Below are 18,217 nucleotides of genomic sequence, written 5' to 3' on the forward strand. Positions count from 1 at the left end.
CGGAGACGCGCTCCAAGAGTACCGGAGGGTTTCTCTAGTGGGTGCCGAGGCCGTTCGCTGGGCCTCGGTGGCTCGGTGCCTCCCTACGGTGGGATCCCATTCGGAGACCTCGCTGCCGGTCTCGGACACGATACGGGGCGCGCTCATACAGGCTTTCCCATAGTCGTCCCTGACTCTTTTGCCCTGGGGCGGCTGTCGAAACCCCTGGGGGCCCAGCCTTCGAACCCCTGGACCGTAACGGGCTCGGGTCGCTTGTCTTCATCTCGGGTGCAGGAAGAGCCCCCGAGCCTCCGCACGGAGCAAGAGGGCGGTCAGGGGTCCTCCCGTCTTTTTTGCTCGTCCCCCCCCCCCCGTCCTTTTCGCTCGGACGGGGGGGGGCTGTTTGCCGAGCCCACTCGTGTGCGAGCCTGAGCCGCTGGGTCTCGGCAAAGTTGCAGGAGGAGCCCCCGAGTCTCTCGCACGGAGCGAGAGAGCGGTCAGAGGTCCCCTGGCTTTTGGTTCGCCCCTCGCGCGTGAGGGTCTGACTGCCGTGCCCCCCTCGGGTGCGAGCCTAGGTCGCGGGGTCTCGGCGTCCTTTGCAGAAGGAGCTCCCTAGCCTCTGCACGGAGCAAGAGGGCCGTCAGGAGTTCTTCCGGCTTTTTTAACGACCCTCGCGCTTCCTTTTCGCTCGGAAGGAGGGTTTGTATTGCCGAGCCCCCTCGTGTGCGAGCCCAAGTCGCTGGGACTCGGCAATGTGTCGCAGGAAGAGTCCCTTAGCCTCTGCGCGGAGCAAGAGGGCCGTCAGGGATTCTCCTGACTTTTTGTTCGACCCTCGCGCTTCCTTTTCGCTCGGAAGGAGGGGTGGAAGATGCCACGCTACCCTCGGTGGGCGCGAGCGACGGCATTTCCGGTGAGCTGTTATCGGGCAAGTCCGAGTGGAGGCCCGTACCCCGTTCGCTGGGGGTCGGCTAGCGGTCCGGAGACGCGCTCCAAGAGTACCGGAGGGTTTCTCTAGTGGGTGCCGAGGCCGTTCGCTGGGCCTCGGTGGCTCGGTGCCTCCCTACGGTGGGATCCCATTCGGAGACTTCCCTGCCGGTCTCGGACACGACACAGGGCGTCCCAAGCGTTTCGCTTGCTTGGGCCTCGGCCTCGCATAGGCTCGCCCGTAGTCGCCCCTGACTCTGTCGTCCTGGGGCGGCTGTCGAAACCCCTGAGGGCCCAGCCTTCGAACCCCTGGACCGTAACGGGCTCGGTGCCCAGTTCCTTTTCCTGAAAGGAATCGGGTGGGGGTTACCTCTCTCCCTGCGGTTAGCAACGGCAGGCGCGCCTTTTGAGGCAGCTTTTTCGGGGAGGTGAAACGGCGCCTGCTGCTGCGGTTGGGCGCGACGTGGCGTCAGTGGACGGGACGTAACTGCACGCGCAATTAATGAGGAGGGAGTGGGCGTGTGGGCGGTAAGACCGGATCTGGGTAACCGCAGCGGATTTTCTGGGGGAAACTTCCCCGATTTCGTCGCCCGGCGGTTTCGACTCGTCCCTGCATAAATACGCAAACAGCCTCGCCCTCTCCCTCCTTACCTTTTCCACGTTTGCTTTTGCTGCCTCCGTGCTGTTGCTGAGAGCATAGAGCGCCGGGGAAGAGAAGGGCGAGGGCGAGAGATCGAAAGAGAGAGAGAGAGAGAGATTACCGCCGTAGCAGCGTCCTTCGCCGCGCAATGGCTGGTGGTCCCGTCATCCTCCCTGCGGATCCCTGGGAGCGGTCCGACGTCACCGAGGAGAAGCTGCAGTCGCTCGTGGAGGCTGGTCTTCTTCGCCCGATCACTGACCCCGACGAGCCGGAGTGGATTGCTCCGGGGGACGAGTCGGAGCCGAGGCCGCGTGACGGCTACGTGGTGAGCTTCACCGTCTTCCACGAGCGAGGCCTCGGGTCGCCGGCGGATAGCTTCATGCGGGCGCTCCCGCACTACTATGGCGTGGAGCTTCAGAATTTCAGCCCCAACTCCATCGCGCAGGCGGCCATCTTTGTCGCCGTCTGTGAGGGGTACTTGGGGATCGCTCCCCACTGGGAGCTGTGGCTCCACTTGTTCCGGGCGACGTTCACCACCAAGCCGGGGGGAACGAGGGGGGCCCGGAAAGCGCAGAGGGCCGGCGGCTGCACCCTTCACGTGCGCCAAGACCGGCAGTCCCTCTATATCCCGGCCCAGCTGTCAACGTCCAATCGTCGTTGGTATGACGGCTGGTTCTACCTCCGCAACGACGGCGGAGGACTTCCCCCTTATACCGGGCGGGTTGTGGAGAGCCAACCGGAAAAATGGGGATACGGCGTCGTCAAGGCCGATCAGCCTAGGCTGGAACCGCTCCTGAGGGCCTTGGGGAAGCTGCGTGACCACGGCCTTTCGGCGGCCGTGGTTGTGGCGGCTTTTCACCGCCGGAGGGTGTTGCCTCTGATGGCCCGGCGGCGGCGGCTGTTCGAGATGACCCCGGGCGATTCGATCGCCGGTGTCAAGATGTCCGCCTTCGGGCTTACCGACGACGAGATCCTGCGTCGGGTGAGAGAGGCGGTAGACGGGAAGCCGAGGCTCGATGACTTGACGCCGTTCCCGATGCGCCCGTCGCGGGGGTATGTCTCGCTGGTAAGTTGGATGTTGCCGAGGCTCTCGCTGCCTTCTTGTTTTTCGCCTTTTTTGTCTGTCGTCTTACTTCGTCGTTCCCACAGGGGATGAGAGACGTGCGAGGCTCCCCGCCGCCCGTTCCCGAGGACGTCCGGCGGCGATCCGTGAACAGGGCGCGCGCCGAGGAGGCGAAGAAGAAGAAAGATGCCAAGGAGGCGAAGCGCACGAAGAAGCTCCTTGCGCGCGAAAAGCTGGACGCCCGTCGCCGGCGTCAGAGTCTCGATGGTCTCCCGTTGGAGCCGTCTCCCTCGTCGTCGGTGTCGGATTCTTCGAGCGACGGCGGCGGGCGCGAGGTGGGGTCGGCCTGCCTGGAACACCTCCCCGACATTAGGGAGCTGTTGCCTGGGGCGCCGGCAAGGATCCCGATGCCCCTGGGAGGAGGAGGAGGTGTCCTGGGGCCAGTGGCGGCCCATTCCGGGGCCGAGGCCGACACACCCGAGGTGCGGGTGTTGGAGGAGCGTGCCGTCAGCCCGGTGGGTTCGACGGTGGAGGCGGAGCAGGTGACGGTGGAGGCGACCCCATTATCTCCGCGAAGGGTCGAGGAGGTGCCGGGGTCCGACGGAGGCCAGCTGGCACTGGCGGACACCGAGGCCGCGCTGCTGCCACCACCGCCGCCGTTGCAGAGGAGGCTGGCGGTGTCGAAGCGGCTGCATCCCCGTTCGCGGTAAGTGTCTTCCGTAGTACTTCTTGTTTGCCCCTTGGTTGCATGCTGACCTTGGGAGTGTCTTTTCTTCCAGCCAGACGCTTCTGGTGGGAGATCCTCCCTTGGCGCCCCGTAAGGCGCTCAAGGTGAACGTTAGCTCCTCCGCCCATCAGGCAGCGGAGGCGCAGGTTGGCGTGCGACGCGGCGCGGCGTCGGGCGAGGCCGTTTCGGAGGAGGCGGCTGCCCAGGAAAAGGAGGCTGAGGCGTCTGCTATTGCCGAGGCCATTGAGGGCGAGGCCGGAGCCCCCGAGGCCTCCAACGTCAGGGCGGTGGATGCCGGGGCCATCGAGGTAGAGATGGCGGAGGCCAGAGCCCCCGGGTCCGTCGAGGCCGAGGCGATGGAGACGGAGCAAGTTTTGGCGCCGCCCCTGGTTCAGGCGATTTCGTCTGATGATTTCTCCCATGGGAAGGAGGCGGCGGACGTCGAGGCGGCTAGTACCGTGGAGCAGCCAGCCCCTGATCCCGCCGAGGGGAGTTCGGCTCTTGTCCGGCTACGGCCCGAGCCTCGCGGGTGGAACTTCCCGCGTGTTTTCTGGCGGAACCGGGCTGACCCCGAGGGGGAGCCCGTGTTCGCCCTTGAAGATACCGCAGAGGGGGGTCATTGGGGTACCCTCGAGCAGTACCGCCAACTGGCAGTGCGGTCGCTGCAGACAGCGATGACTATTATGGGTCAGGACTTGCCCGGTGTCACGCGGGTAAGTACTTTCCCCTCTCGTGCCGCGTTGTTTTCTCTCCGAGCCCCCTCGCAGTGTTTGACGTGCGTTTTCTGCTTTGCCTCCTTAGGAGCTCGAAACCCGATCCCTTGGGAAATCGGTGTTCCTGCGAAATGAGAGGGATATCTGGGACCAGCTCCGGCGCCAGAAGGGCCTGCTTGCCGATGCCCAGGGGCTATTGTCGGCGCGGAGTGCGGAAGTGGAGGACCTCCGCCTTCGCTGTGCTGACATTCAGGCGGAGTTGGCCACGGCTAAGGAGCAGTCCGCCCCACTGGTGGCCAAGATCAAGGAGTTGGAGGAGGAGCGAGACTCCTTCAGGCTTTGGGCCCAAGAAGCGACGGCCTCTGCTAAGGTCACAGCCGGGCAGCTGGGTGCGGAGCAGAGCGAGCATCAGGCGACGAAAGTCGCCTTGGCAGAGGCTACCAAGGCGGCCGAGGCCTCTCGGGTCGAGGTCTCAGCCTGGAAGAGCAAGGCCGAGGGTAAGTTCCGCTGAACCATGTTCCTCGCTCCATTTGCTCTGGTTCGTGTTTGACTCCTGACCCCTCGTCGCGACGTAGATCTGGAGAAAGAGGCCTCCCAGGCGGCTGAGGCCTCCATCGCAGCGCAAGCAGCGCTGGATGTCGAGGTCCGAGAGCACGAGGCGCTGCGCAGCGCTGTCCGGACCGCCTGCGAGGCTCTGGACGTCGAGGAGGTTCAATCAGCTAGCTCCCTTGGGAGCCGTCTGATCGCGCTGAGCGGCCACGTCCGCGAGAGACTCCGAGGGGCGTTGCACACGGGTGTCAAGCGCGCCCTGGCCGTCGTCTCCTCGCACTACGCCATCAACCTCGAGGCTGTCAGCGACGGCTATGTGTTGCCAGAAGATGACGAGGAGGCTGATGCAGAGGTCGTGAGGCTGTTGGAGGCAGCCGAGGCGCCTGGCACTGCGTTGGCCAAGCTGTTCGAAGAAGAGGTGGTCCCTCCCGCGCCAGCCGCCGATCCTTGAGCTTTGACCTGGGCCAAAAGGGGCCATGTAACCGGATTGAGTTAGCTTGCCGAATCATGACGTTTTTTTGTGGCCGTCGAGGCCCTTAAAGTATTTGCGTATGTGTGTTTCTTAACCGTTTTCCATTCTATTTCTAAGTCTGTGCCCTCTGTCTCGATTCGCGAAGAAATCCCTCGGAACCTAAGCCGTCCTTCGGCGAAGGGTGGTGAGGGAGCTGCCGTAGCCCAGAGGCGTAGGCCGTTCTCACGACTCGGCCGGCCCTTTGGCCTCCAGACAAGCTTTTGGTCTCTGGGTTTCTTGCGAAGGTCCTGTCGGAGCGCGAGAGAGTTTGGCGTGGAAATTTTCGGAAAACGGTTGAGAAATGGTGTCCGGGACTTAGGGGGGGTTCCCCCTTTTTAGCCCCCGAGGGAGGCTCGACTTTGCAGAGGCAGAGCCGAGTCTCCCTTATTGCGTTATAGTGACGTCGAGCCCCTATCGATAGACAACCTCTCTGCAAAGAACTTCCTCGGAGCCTAAGCTGTCCTTTGGGCGAAACGGTGGTGAGGGAGCTGCCGTAGCCCAGAGGCATAGGCCGTTCTCACGGCTCGGCCGGCCTTTTCGCCTTTGAGACAATCTTTCGGTCCTTAGGTTCTATACAATCGATTTGTCTATAAGGGGGTTCCTCGAAAGATTATAACAACTAAAGAACGCTTCTTTATTGTATTTCGAGGAACAATGTAAACAACGTTTGGAAATTTAAGGGTAGAAACGACGTAGCTGTTCTATGTTCCAAGCGTTGGTGAAGATTTCGCCCTTCTCGTTGGCTAACTTGTAGGTCCCGGGCTTCAGCACTTGAGCGACGATATACGGCCCTTCCCAGGGTGGGGTCAGCTTGTGGCGGCCCTTGTTGCTCTGCCTCAGTCTCAGCACCAGGTCGCCCACCTTCAGGTCCCGGCTTTGGACGCGCCGGGCTTGGTAGCGTCGTAGGGCTTGCTGGTACCTGGCTGAGTGTAGTAGCGCGACGTCGCGGGCTTCCTCCAGTTGGTCGAGGGCGTCTTCGCGGGCAGTGCGGTTGCTTTGCTCGTTGTACGCCTGTAGCCTCGGGGAGCCGTATTCTAAGTCAGTGGGGAGGATGGCCTCGGCTCCATAGACCAGGAAGAACGGTGTGAATCCCGTGGCTCGGCTCGGGGTATTTCTTAGGCTCCAGATGACTGACGGGAGTTCGGCAAGCCATTTCTTGCCAAACTTCTTCAACTGGTTGAATATTCTTGGCTTAAGGCCTTGTAGGATCATGCCGTTGGCACGCTCTACTTGGCCATTCGTCCTTGGGTGCCCTACGGCCGACCAGGCCACCCGGATGTGGTGGTCGTCGCAGAACGTTAGGAACTTGCGACCGGTGAATTGTGTCCCATTGTCAGTGATGATGGTGTTAGGAACCCCGAACCTGTGGATGATATCCGTAAAGAACAGCACCGCTTGCTCGGATTTGATCTGAGTGATCGGACGAGCCTCGATCCATTTGGAGAATTTGTCGATAGCTACCAGCAGATGGGTATAGCCCCCGGGTGCCTTCTGCAGAGGCCCAACCATGTCCAGCCCCCACACAGCGAATGGCCATGTGATTGGGATGGTTTGGAGGGCTTGGGCCGGGAGGTGCGTCTGTCGAGCGTAGTACTGGCATCCCTCGCAGGTGCGTACTAGCTTTGTGGCGTCGGCCACCGCTGTTGGCCAATAGAAACCTTGGCGGAAGGCGTTACCCACGAGCGTCCGAGGCGCCGCGTGGTGCCCGCAGACTCCCGCGTGTAAGTCCCGAAGTAAGGATTGGCCAGCCTCGGTGGTGATGCATCGTTGGAGAATACCAGATGGGCTGCGCCTATATAACTCGCCGTCGCAGAGGACGTAAGTCTTGGCGCGTCGCGCAAGCCGTCGGGCCTCGGTTCTGTCAGCAGGAAGCTCTCCTCGGGCGAGGCGGTCAAGGAGAGGAACTCGCCAGTCCGTTCCTTGGTCGGCCTTGGGAGGCTCTGCGTCAATCGCCATGGCCTCGGGCTCGGCTGGCGGGGTCTTGGCGGCAGAGGGGGCCTCGGGCCCTGCGGTGGGCTCGGCCGATGGGTCCTCTTCCGTCGCCGAGACGTAGTCGACGGATGGCTTGTGGAGGTCTCTGGCGAAGACGTTCGGAGGGGCCGGGGTCCGTGCCGACGCCATCTTTGCCAGTTCGTCCGCGGCCTCGTTGAACTTTCGTGCAACGTGGTTGAGTTCGAGACCGTCGAACTTGTTCTCCAGACGACGTACCATCGCGCAGTACGCCTTCATTTTGGGGTCGTGGCAGCTTGACTCTTTCATCACCTGATCGACGACGAGCTGCGAATCACCCCGTATGTCGAGACGTCGTACTCCAAGTTCGATGGCGATTTGCAGGCCGTTGACGAGGGCCTCGTATTCGGCGACATTGTTGGAGGCGGCGAAGTGAAGCCGGATCATGTAGCGCATGTGTATTCCGAGGGGCGAGACCAGGAGCAGGCCCGCGCCGGCCCCGGTCTTCATCAGAGACCCGTCGAAGTACATGGTCCAGCATTCTGATTGGATTTGAACGGGTGGCAGCTGTGTGTCGGTCCACTCGGCTACAAAGTCGGCCAGGACCTGTGATTTGATCGCTTTCCGAGGCGCGAAAGACAAGGTCTCCCCCATGAGTTCGACAGCCCATTTGGCTATTCTACCCGAGGCCTCCCGGTTTTGGATTATCTCTCCCAGAGGAAAAGACGACACCACAGTCACTGGGTGGGACTCGAAGTAGTGACGCAGCTTGCGTCGAGCCAAGACTATGGCGTAAACTAACTTCTGGATGTGGGGGTAACGTGTCTTAGTCTCGGAGAGCACTTCGCTGATGAAGTAGACAGGTCGCTGGACGGGCAGAGCGTGTCCCTTCTCCTGCCTCTCGACGACTACGGCCGCGCTGACCACTTGGGTCGTCGCGGCGACGTAGAGTAAGAGGTGTTCGCCCTCGGTGGGCGGAACCAGGACGGGGGGGTTGGTGAGCAGTGCTTTGAGCCTGGCGAGGGCTTCCTCGGCCTCGGCGGTCCAAGAAAAGCGCTCGGACTTTCTCAAAAGGCGGTACAGGGGCAGGCCTTTTTCGCCGAGGCGGGAGATGAAGCGGCTCAGGGCCGCAAGGCATCCCATGACCCTCTGCACGCCTTTGAGGTCTCGGATCGGGCCCATGTTGGTCACGGCCGAGACCTTCTCCGGGTTGGCCTCGATCCCACGTTCCGAGACTATGAATCCTAAGAGCATGCCTCGGGGGACCCCGAAGACACACTTCTCGGGGTTGAGCTTGATGCCCTTCTTTCTGAGACATGTGAAGGCAACCTCCAGGTCGCCGACGAGATCGCCGGCCTTCCTGGACTTGACTACGATGTCATCCACATAGGCCTCAACGGTTCGTCCGATATGTTCGCCAAAGACTTGGATCATGCACCGTTGGTAAGTAGCCCCTGCGTTTCTGAGGCCGAACGGCATGGTTATGTAGCAGTACATGCCGAATGGGGTGATGAAAGAAGTCGCGAGCTGGTCGGACTCTTTCATCTTGATTTGGTGGTAACCGGAATACGCATCAAGGAAGGAGAGGGTTTCGCATCCTGCAGTGGAGTCGACGATTTGGTCAATTCGCGGTAGTGGGAATGGGACTTTCGGGCATGCTTTATTTAGACCAGTGTAGTCCACGCACATCCTCCACTTGCCACTTTTCTTCCTGACTAGTACAGGGTTAGCCAACCACTCTGGATGGGATACTTCCTTGATGAACCCGGCTGCCACGAGTTTCTGCACTTCCTCGCCGATGGCCCTGCGCTTCTCCTCGTCAAACCGGCGCAGGCGCTGTTTTGCCGGCCTGGAGCCTGGCCGGATATCTAAGGCGTGCTCGGCGACCTCCCTTGGTATGCCTGGCATGTCCGAGGGACTCCATGCGAACATATCGACGTTCGCACGGAGAAAGTCGACGAGCACGGCCTCCTATTTGCTGTCGAGGGTGGCGCTGATCTTCAGTCCTCGACCGTCGGGGACGGTGGGATCGACTGGGACGATCTTGACGGCCTCCGCGGGTTCGAAGGTCCCGGCGCGCCGCTTGGCGTCGGGAACCTTGCTACCAAGCTAGGTCGAGATCGGCGATGAGGGTCTCGGCCTCCACGATGGCCTCGGCGTACTCGATGCACTCGACGTCGCAGTCGTATGCATGTTCGTACGTGGACTCGACGGTAATGACGCCGTTGGGGCCTGGCATCTTGAGCTTGAGGTAGGTGTAGTTGGGGATCGCCATGAACTTGGCGTAGCACTGGGCGCCCCAAGATGGCGTGGTAAGCCCCCTTGAATTCAACTACCTCGAAGGTGAGGACCTCCTTACGGTAGTTGGATGGAGTGCCAAAGCAGACGGGTAAGTCGATGCGTCCGAGGGGTCGTGTGCGCTTCCCTGGCACGACTGCCGTGGAAGGGCGCGGAACCACCTCGAAGCCTGTGACTGGTCGAGCTCCAGGAGCTCCAGAGTGTTGACGTAGAGGATATTGAGGCCGCTGCCTCCGTCCATGAGCACTTTGGTGAGCCGGGTGTTGCCGAATGATCGGGTCGACGACAAGCGGGTACTGCCCGGGGTTTGGAACATAATCGGGGTGGTCATCCCGATCGAAGGTGATTGCCTCCCGAGACCAGTCGAGGTACCGGGGGGTGGCCACCTTGACCGAGAAAACCTCCCGGCGTTCCCTCTTTCGCTGGCGCGCCGTGAGGCATGCCGAGGGTCCGCCAAAGATCATGAAAGCGTTGCGTACCTCGGGGAACCTGTCGTCTTTGTCCTCGTTCCGACCGCCGGGGCCCTTCTGCTTGGCGTCGTCGTCGGGCAGCCCGAGCCTGGCGTAGTAACGCCGGAGCATGGTGCACTCCTCGAGGGCATGCTTTACCGGACCTTGATGGTAAGGGCAGGGCTTCTTCAGCATGTCGTCAAATAGCCCGGGGCCGCGGGGGCCTCGGGGATTCCTGCGATCTGTTGTGGCGACGTGAACGGCCTCGAGGACCTCCTGCTTCCCCGGGCGACCCTTCTTCTTTCTCTTAGGGACGCGGGTGGGTGAGGCCTCGGGGGCCTCGTCCTTCTGCTTCCCCTTGGCGTCGTTGTTGGGGAAGATGGCCCCCACCGCCTCTTCGCCCGAGGCGAAGTTGGTGGCGATGTCGAGGAGCGCGGCGGCAGAGCGAGGGACGTTGCGTCCTAACTCTCGGACCAAGTCCCGACAAGTGGTGCCGGAGAGGAAAGCCTGGACGATCTCTGAGTCACCGACGCTGGGTAGCTCGGTGCATTGTTTGGAGAAGCGCCGGATGAAGTCTCGGAGAGACTCGTCCGGCTTCTGGCGGCAGCTCTTAAGATCCCAGGAATTCCCAGGGCGCACGTAAGTGCCCTGGAAGTTCCCGACGAAGATCCTAACCAAGTCGCGCCAGTCGTGGATTTGCGAGGGGGGGAGATGCTCAAGCCAGGCTCGCGCCGAGTCCGTCAAGAGCAAAGGGAGATTGCGGATGATGAGCAGATCATCGTCCGCGCCACCTAGTTGGCAGGCCAGGCGATAATCGGCGAGCCAAAGTTCCGGGTTGGTCTCGCCGCTGTACTTTGCGAGGTTGGCCGGCTGTCGGAACCGGGCGGGGAAAGGAGCAACGCGGATGGCCCTGCTGAAGACACGAGGTCCTGGCGGCTCAGGGGAAGGACTGCGGTCCTCTCCACTGTCGTAGCGGCCGCCTCGGTGTGGGTGGTAGCCTCGGGCGGCTCCGTCGTCGTGGCGCCGTCGCCTGCCAACTACTTCGTGGTTGCCCTGTGCCTCGCGTTGGTCCCTAAGTCGGTCGCGCACCGAGGGGGCCCTGTCGACCGTCGGTGCGCGAGCGGCCTCGGGACGGACCGAGGCATCCTGACCCCCTCGAGGTTGCGCTGTGGGTTGCTCCGAAGTGCCTCCGCGCCGGCGGGAGGCGGAACTCTCGGCCTGCTGCACTGCTGCGGTCTCGAGGAGGTCGCGGAGCTCTCCGTGGACCCGTCGCCCTTCGGTGGTGGAGGGCTCGGGCATTGCTCGGACCAGCATCGCAGCAGCTGCGACATTCTGGCTAGCGCGGTTAAAGATCGGGGGTGGCTCTCCCCCCTCGTTGTCGTTGATGCGGTGATGGACGTCGCGGGCCCTCCCTCGGGCTCCTCCGCCCTCGCCGCGCCCTCGCTGCTCCTGCTCGAGAGTATCCCGGAGCTGTTGCAGAAGGAGTCGGTCCTGCTCGACCTTGGCCTGAAGCTCGCGGAGCTGCTCCAGGTCTGGGCGACGATGCCCCCCGCGAACGGGATTCTCGTTCCGTGCTGCCGGGGCTACGAGACGCGGAGGCGTGGCATCACGCGCCCCTGCCCGGGGCGGTGAATGGTTGCCTGTCCTCTCTTCCTCTTCGCCCGCCGTTGGCATCCCAAGCCCGACGTGGAAGCACTCACGGGACGGATCGTAAGTCCCTTCGTCGCCGGAGTCGGAATAGCCGAGGCAGTAGTCGCTTGCGGCCAAGAATTGGCGCAAAGCCCCAGGGTTGTGGAGTTCGGAGAAATCCACCCCGGGCCACGCCTCGTCCTCGTCCGAGGGGTCGGAGTGGGTGCTCAGGTCGAGAGCGAAGCGCTGGCGGCGTTCCGAGGGGTGCTCGTGAGCGGCAGCGTAAGCGTAAGCGTAAGAGGTGGCGGCATTTCTCAACCCAAAGGGGTATGGGAACGGGGCCGTCTCCAGATTCTGCCCCGTCGGGGTCGGCTCTTCAGAGAGTGGCGGTGCGGGGTTAGATGACTGGGCATCGCCGTAAGCCCCCGGCGATTTTCCATTGTCCAGGCTCAGGTCAGACAGGTCCCCAGCCAGGGACCCCGTACCAACAGCTGGTCGTAGGATATCGGCGGGGAGTGGCGTGCCGCCCCGGGCTCGCGTAGCGTCGGGGTGGCCTTGCTCGCGCGGTGCCTGGCGAGCGTGGCGAGAGCGGCCGCCCGGGCGCCGCCTGCGCCTGGGCTGCCGGGGCGCGACTTCGTCGTCGGACGGTGGGATTCGAGGAGTGAGGAGCACCATGTCGTACTCATGCCCTAGAGACATGAACTCTAGGCTCCCGAACCAAACTATGGTGCCGAGACGCAATGGTCGTATGTGGTCTGCCATCCGGAACTTGCTAGGATGACGAAGCTGACACGCAGAGACCCCTACCTGGCGCGCCAACTGTCGGTGTTTCGGAACCGGGGGTCCCTCAACCGACGAGTGAATTTGTGCTGCGTGCCCCTAATCCCGGATGGTGATGCAAAGAGACACAAGGTTTATACTGGTTCGGGCAATCGAGGCCCTACGTCCAGTCTGAGAGATCGATCTTGTATTCCTTGCACCGGAGTGCTTGTAGTAGGGGGTTACAAGCTAGGTGAGAGAGGGGGATAGCCCCAGGTCTCGGCGAGGGTGGTGCGGGCTGCTTGAGACGTTGTTGCCTAAGCAGCGTAGAGGTGTGTAGTTCTATCGGTGTGTTCGTCTTGCCGCTTCCCCCCTGGAAATGGCCCCGGCTACCTCCTTTTATAGCCACAAGGAGGAAGCCGGAAGTACATGAAAAAAGCTACTATTTGCTGACGTATTCCGCACGTATTCCGCTCCCTGGAGCAGCATGGCGTCGTGGGAGTTCCCGTCGATGTCTAGTCAGTATGGTCTTCAAGGCTGGCGACATGCTGCGCTCCTGTACTTCTGTTGACTTGGTGAAGCGCCGAGGTCTGGTGGCTGCTGTAGTAGGCTGTGCCGAGACCTGCCGTGCTGAGGCCGAGACCTACTGTGCTGAGGCCTGCTGTGCCGAGGCCTTTAGCAGGTGGCAATGTGAGGCCTGGGCGGCCATCGTCGATAGTTGATTTAGGCGGAACAGTGCGGAACGTGCGTCTACAGGATACGGTACCATGCATTGTCAGTAAGGGATGGTAAAAAGGCGATTTGACCGTTGTCCTGTCGCTCCTGTCGCGGCGTACTGCCGATCGTGGCTTACGTAGTGGGGGCAGCTGGGCGCATTAATTGGATGCGATAGCCTGCCAGAGTGACTTTTGAGGCGGAGGCGACGAGGTTGCGGGACGAGCCCAGCCTCGGGCGAGGCGGAGCATGGCCAGTTCGCCCGAGGCCCTACCGGGAGCCTCGGGCGAGGCGGAACTCGGTTAGTTCGTCCGAGGCCTATCGGGGGTCTCGAGCGGGGCGGAGCGGTCGGTTCGCTGGTCCCGAGGTCACAGGAACCCGGTTCTGACTCCCCACGTCGTGTTCGTCCTTGGTGCAGGAGTTTAGGCAGCACAGTGAGGCATGGGCGTCACGGTGGTTAGTACAGTGGCGGGTAACCCCTGCCCAGTCCCGTCGTGGATGGCAGGATGCTGACGTGACGGACGTCTGGTCTGCCACTTCGCTGTACTGTGCCGTCGTGTGGTTTGTCGGAGTGGTTGAGCGCCTTGATGGGACGTGCGGAAGTGGCACGCTGGTCATACTCGGTCTTGTGCGTCGTGGGGCTCCAGTACGGCTTGATGCAGGACATGGCGGGCGACGTGCTGGTTGCCGTGTAATGACGTCGTAGGGAGCAGCGGCTCTGCCGATGCCGAGGCCGAGCCATCGTGGGGGGCTCGGTGGTCATGGACCCTCAGGCTGCCGAGCCCGTGAAGCGAACTGTCGAGGCCTTGGGGGGAGTTATTGGCCCTGGGTACTGATTCCGAGGCCACAGTAGCCCAGATGTGGCTCCCCACGCTGCATTGTCCTCGGTGCAGGAGTTGGCAGCATAGTGAGGCGTGGGCGTCACGGTGGTTAGTACAGTGGCGGGTAATCCCCGCCCAGTCCTGCCTCCTGTCCCATCGGCCATTCTGCTGTACTGTACCGGGCGTGCGGCTGTTGTCGGGGACAGCAGTCGGCTGAGTTGATGTGACACGACGTTTTGCCAGAGGGACGGGAGAAGGAAGAGGTAGCGGAGTGCTGCCGAGCCCGCCTCGCGCGAGACGGAGGATCGGTGGCCCGGCCGAGGCCTGCGACGAGGGAGGGGGTCGGCCGAGGCCTTTGGTAGGGGGTCGCCCGAAGTCAGCGGCGAGGGGGCCTCGGGCGAATCGGAGAATTGCAGACCTCGGTGATGGGGCCTCGGGCGAGTCGGAGAATCGGCCGAGGCCAGCAGCGTTTAGCTGGTTTCGATTTTTACGAAGTCTAAGCAGTCGTTTTTTGGATCTTGCTTAGGGTACCCCTTCTCACGGTATCCGACACACATCTACAAAGAGATGAAGGGTCATTTACTTTTGCATTTTGTGGCTTTATGTAGAGAGGACTCCACTGCATATACATATGTGTGCATTAAGAACTTTGGCAACAAGGTGAAGTACTGGAGCACTGTCAATGAACCTAACATTGAAATGGTTGGTGGATATGACGAAGGAATTTTGCCACCAGAGGTGCTCATTGCCATTCAGCTTCCCTTGCAGCAGTGGCAACTCCGCCATAGAACTACATAGCAGCACACCAGTCACCACCTCCTGCTTGCACACGCCTCAGCAGTGTCCTTGTATGGAGAGAAGTACCAGGTTTAATATGTTGCCATCTCTTTTCAAAGCAAAACTGACATTGCTAGACGAGTCATTCTCACAGACATGATGTTTTGCTGTATATTTTGCTTGCTGACCAGGCTGAGCAAGGAGGACGAATTGGATTGACCTTGCTTGGTTGGTGGTTTGAGTCCGCAACACAGACTCCGGATGATGAAATAGCAGCTGAAAGGATATGAAGGAATTCCACATTGGACGGTTAGTTCCACTTTATTCTCAGGTATCACGCAGACAACTTACTGTGTAACTACATGTAAAACGTCTGTTTATGTTCCAGGTTCATGCATCCTATAGTGGTACTACCCTCCACTGACGCATCGGGTCAAGCCTGCCATCTTTCAGTGAAGAAGGGAAAAAAAGTAAGGGCTCGTTTGTTTGGGGCAGTTTGATATCAGGATTCATTCCAGCTGATGAAATCTTATACAAATAAATTAACGATTCCGGTCGGGAACTGTTCCTGGCAGTGATTCGGGGGAAACGAACGGGACCTAAAGGGATCATTTGATTTTGTTGGAGTTAACCACTACATTGCTGTCCATGTGAGAGCTGATCTTAAGCGGCTGAAACAGAAACTGAGATTACGTGGGTGATGCAGCTGTGAAATATGGCAGTAAGGGCCCTAAGAGTTTTTATACTTTTACAATGCTTCAAAGTACAGTAGGAGCCATGGATGAGCTGAGCTTTTCTGTACGACTCCTGATGTCAGGCAACCAGTTCCCGATCAAGTTGACAATGGATTTTAAGACAACGAAACCCTGGGCTCTGAAGAAATTGCTAAAGCATCGCCGAGTGAAATACAAGAACCCAGCAGTCTTGATTCATGAAAATGGTAACTTGGCCAGACTTCTGTCTTGAATTTATCTCAGAAGAAATGAACAACATTTTGCAGCAGATGCGCATCATGAAGTATAGTAGTCATCTTGTGCATGCCCCCTGTTCAAAAAAAATCAGGAGCTGCCGATCGGCCTGACCCGTCAGGTGGAAACAGCTATGACAACGAGTTCAGGTCGCAGTTCTTGCAGAATTACATCGAAGCCACACTTCAATCCATCATGTACCAAACTACCAATACTATTCAGTCAAGTCTGCATTCTGCTTTTCTGAAGTTTTAATCATGCCTATGTTAGGCAGTTTCTGAAAATGATGGCATCCTTGTTCTGAAATTTACTCTCCTTTCTGCACCCAGGAACGGATCAAACGTGCGTGGTTACTTGGTCTGGTCGTTCCTGGTACCTGTTCGGTTACCGCCTACGGTTCAGGCTCGGAACCAATAAATGCTGCTCGTGCAGACTCAGTTCAGGTTAACCCTCCTTCGAAAGCAGCGGTGTGTGGCTTTTAGTTTCAGGTCCATCACCTCCTACTCTAACAAACATCAAGCGGGCCGGCACGGCCCACAAGTGCTAGTAAAAAAAAGGAAAAAAACATAATTAATAAGAGTATTTCTAGCGGTTTCAAGACGCACGGCCGCATCTCGACAGCACGAGAGCCTTGTCCCCGGGCACGAGCTCCGCGAGGCAGACCGTACAGTCCTCGTCGTTCCCCGCGCCCGTGTTGACCACTAACACTGGTATCGTAGCGAGCACCGCGGAATAGAGACCGCGGGCGAAGGCGCCCCCACGCCATCACAACAGTCCTCGTCGCCACCACCGGCGATGGCTAGGCTCCGAAGCAGCCGCCACTAGCCGTCGCCGCCGACCCCCGACAGCCGGAATCGACCGGCGCAACCTTCCCCTCCCCTTTGTTGCATATGTATGTTTTTCAATTATTTTGTGCGTTTTAGATGTATGTTACATTTGTTTCATATGGATGTTGCAAAGTAGATCGGGGGATGTTGCACATGTCACATATGTTGCAATTGTTTCAGAAGCGTGGTGCAAGTGTATATGTGGCAGAACCGCCTAGTCTAATGCCCTCTCAAGAGTACTTGACACTAAGTATCTAAGAGAGTGCACTAAATCGTGTAGTTCCGTCGAGCACGTCCCAAGGGGGACTCAAAAATCCACATTTTTCCGTCAGGATCATAAATAAGAGAATAAAACTTACAACATTCTTAACCATTTCTTACATCACTTTATTATAACATTAGAGTATTTAAACAAGTTGAATGCAACAGCGAGATTAAAACGGTTTACATGTAAACAACTTTATACATTTCAAGTTCACAAGTTTTATCTTGCAGCGAAAAATAAACATATGATCAGAGTTATAGCGGAAACAAAGATTAATTTAATGACATGGTGAAGTATTAACATAGTGGACATTTATGTACAAGAGATGCTAGCAGATTTTTATATCTTTTCTTATAAAAATCTTTAGTGAGGGTTGTAAATAAACACTACGACCGTAGCGCGAAAGAAATCCTTTATGAGCCCACCAGAAGGTTTCTACACACAAGAGTTAGTTCTATATATCCTCCAGTTACCTACAACAAGGGGAAATAAAACCCTAATTACTCGATTGTTCTCAGCAAGACTTACCCGACAGGAGGAAAATAAAAGACTCCAAGGATATACAAGGCTATCTGACTTGTGGATTATTACATCTGCAGGAAGCATTACTAAACGTACGTCCTTATATTCAATTTTATTAGCAGTCATCATTAGTTTATTAACTAACCATTCTATGTAAGCACATATGCTACTTTCAAGCAGGTGGTGAGCAATCAGAACCATTTTATCATCTTTCATATTCCAGTTCTTACTATGGTGCTAGACCATAGCCAAGTCGGTACCGTCTCAGAGAAACGGCGATTCACGAATCAATGTATCCCAGCTGGGTACCTCGAAACACACGCACTGCTTATACCCCAGGTACAAACAGAACCAACTCGTCTCACTCCTGTCAAGGGGTCCAGGTTCCCATCCAAGCTTGGACTCCAAGCCCCCAACACTTGAGACATAGTCTCAGTATGGTGCTTAGACCTCCACCTAATACCCATCCCTAAAAGCCGGTCCGGAAAGAACTGGAACCCATAACAAGAGAGTAACAAGTCCTCCCGCTCCCATAAGCAAGTATTTGTTCAGGATAATAGTCTGTGACCTGACTACCATCCACAGCAACAAACGGTCCTCAATCAACACAGGCAGAACAAGTGCAATCCAAGCCTCGCTCGATTGCCTAACCGAATCCAGATCCAAAGTATAATTCCATCCGGTCTCCAATTAGCATCCATATATATTTCATGTGTGTAACACCCTAAGAATTTATTATAATTTAGTAATTAAATTTGAGCATTTAATTAATTTTTATGCATTTTAAACTAGGTTAAATAATAATTTTTGGCTAATTAAAATTTACTATAAGGTTTAGTAATAAGATTGCTGCATTTATGCCGAGGCATTTTGGTTTTGTCTGAGTGTAGGGTTAGAGTTGAGTGGCATGAATTCAAATCTAGTTTGAATTTGGAGCAAGTATGTAAAAACCAGAAAATGAAAAATGTTTCTCTTTTTTTACCTGCACCCCATTCTGGCCTTGGGCCATTGGCGGCCTAGGCCTGCGCCCATCCCCTTCCCTCCTCCTGTCACGCACGCGCGGCCCAGCAGCGCAGCCTGCTCGGTAGCCGCTCCTACGCCTTCCTTCCACACGCACGCACCGCGGCCTGGC

At 58.4% G+C, this 18,217-nt stretch overlaps 1 pseudogene; it reads left to right on the forward strand.

The window, feature by feature from the left end:
- Positions 1-13,570: 13,570 nt before the first annotated feature.
- LOC136543826 (beta-glucosidase 31-like) lies at positions 13,571-15,919 on the forward strand (annotated as a pseudogene).
- The last annotated feature ends 2,298 nt before the right edge of the window (positions 15,920-18,217 follow it).

Source organism: Miscanthus floridulus, chromosome 3, assembly GCF_019320115.1.
Source record: "Miscanthus floridulus cultivar M001 chromosome 3, ASM1932011v1, whole genome shotgun sequence".
Classification (NCBI taxonomy): domain Eukaryota; kingdom Viridiplantae; phylum Streptophyta; class Magnoliopsida; order Poales; family Poaceae; genus Miscanthus; species Miscanthus floridulus.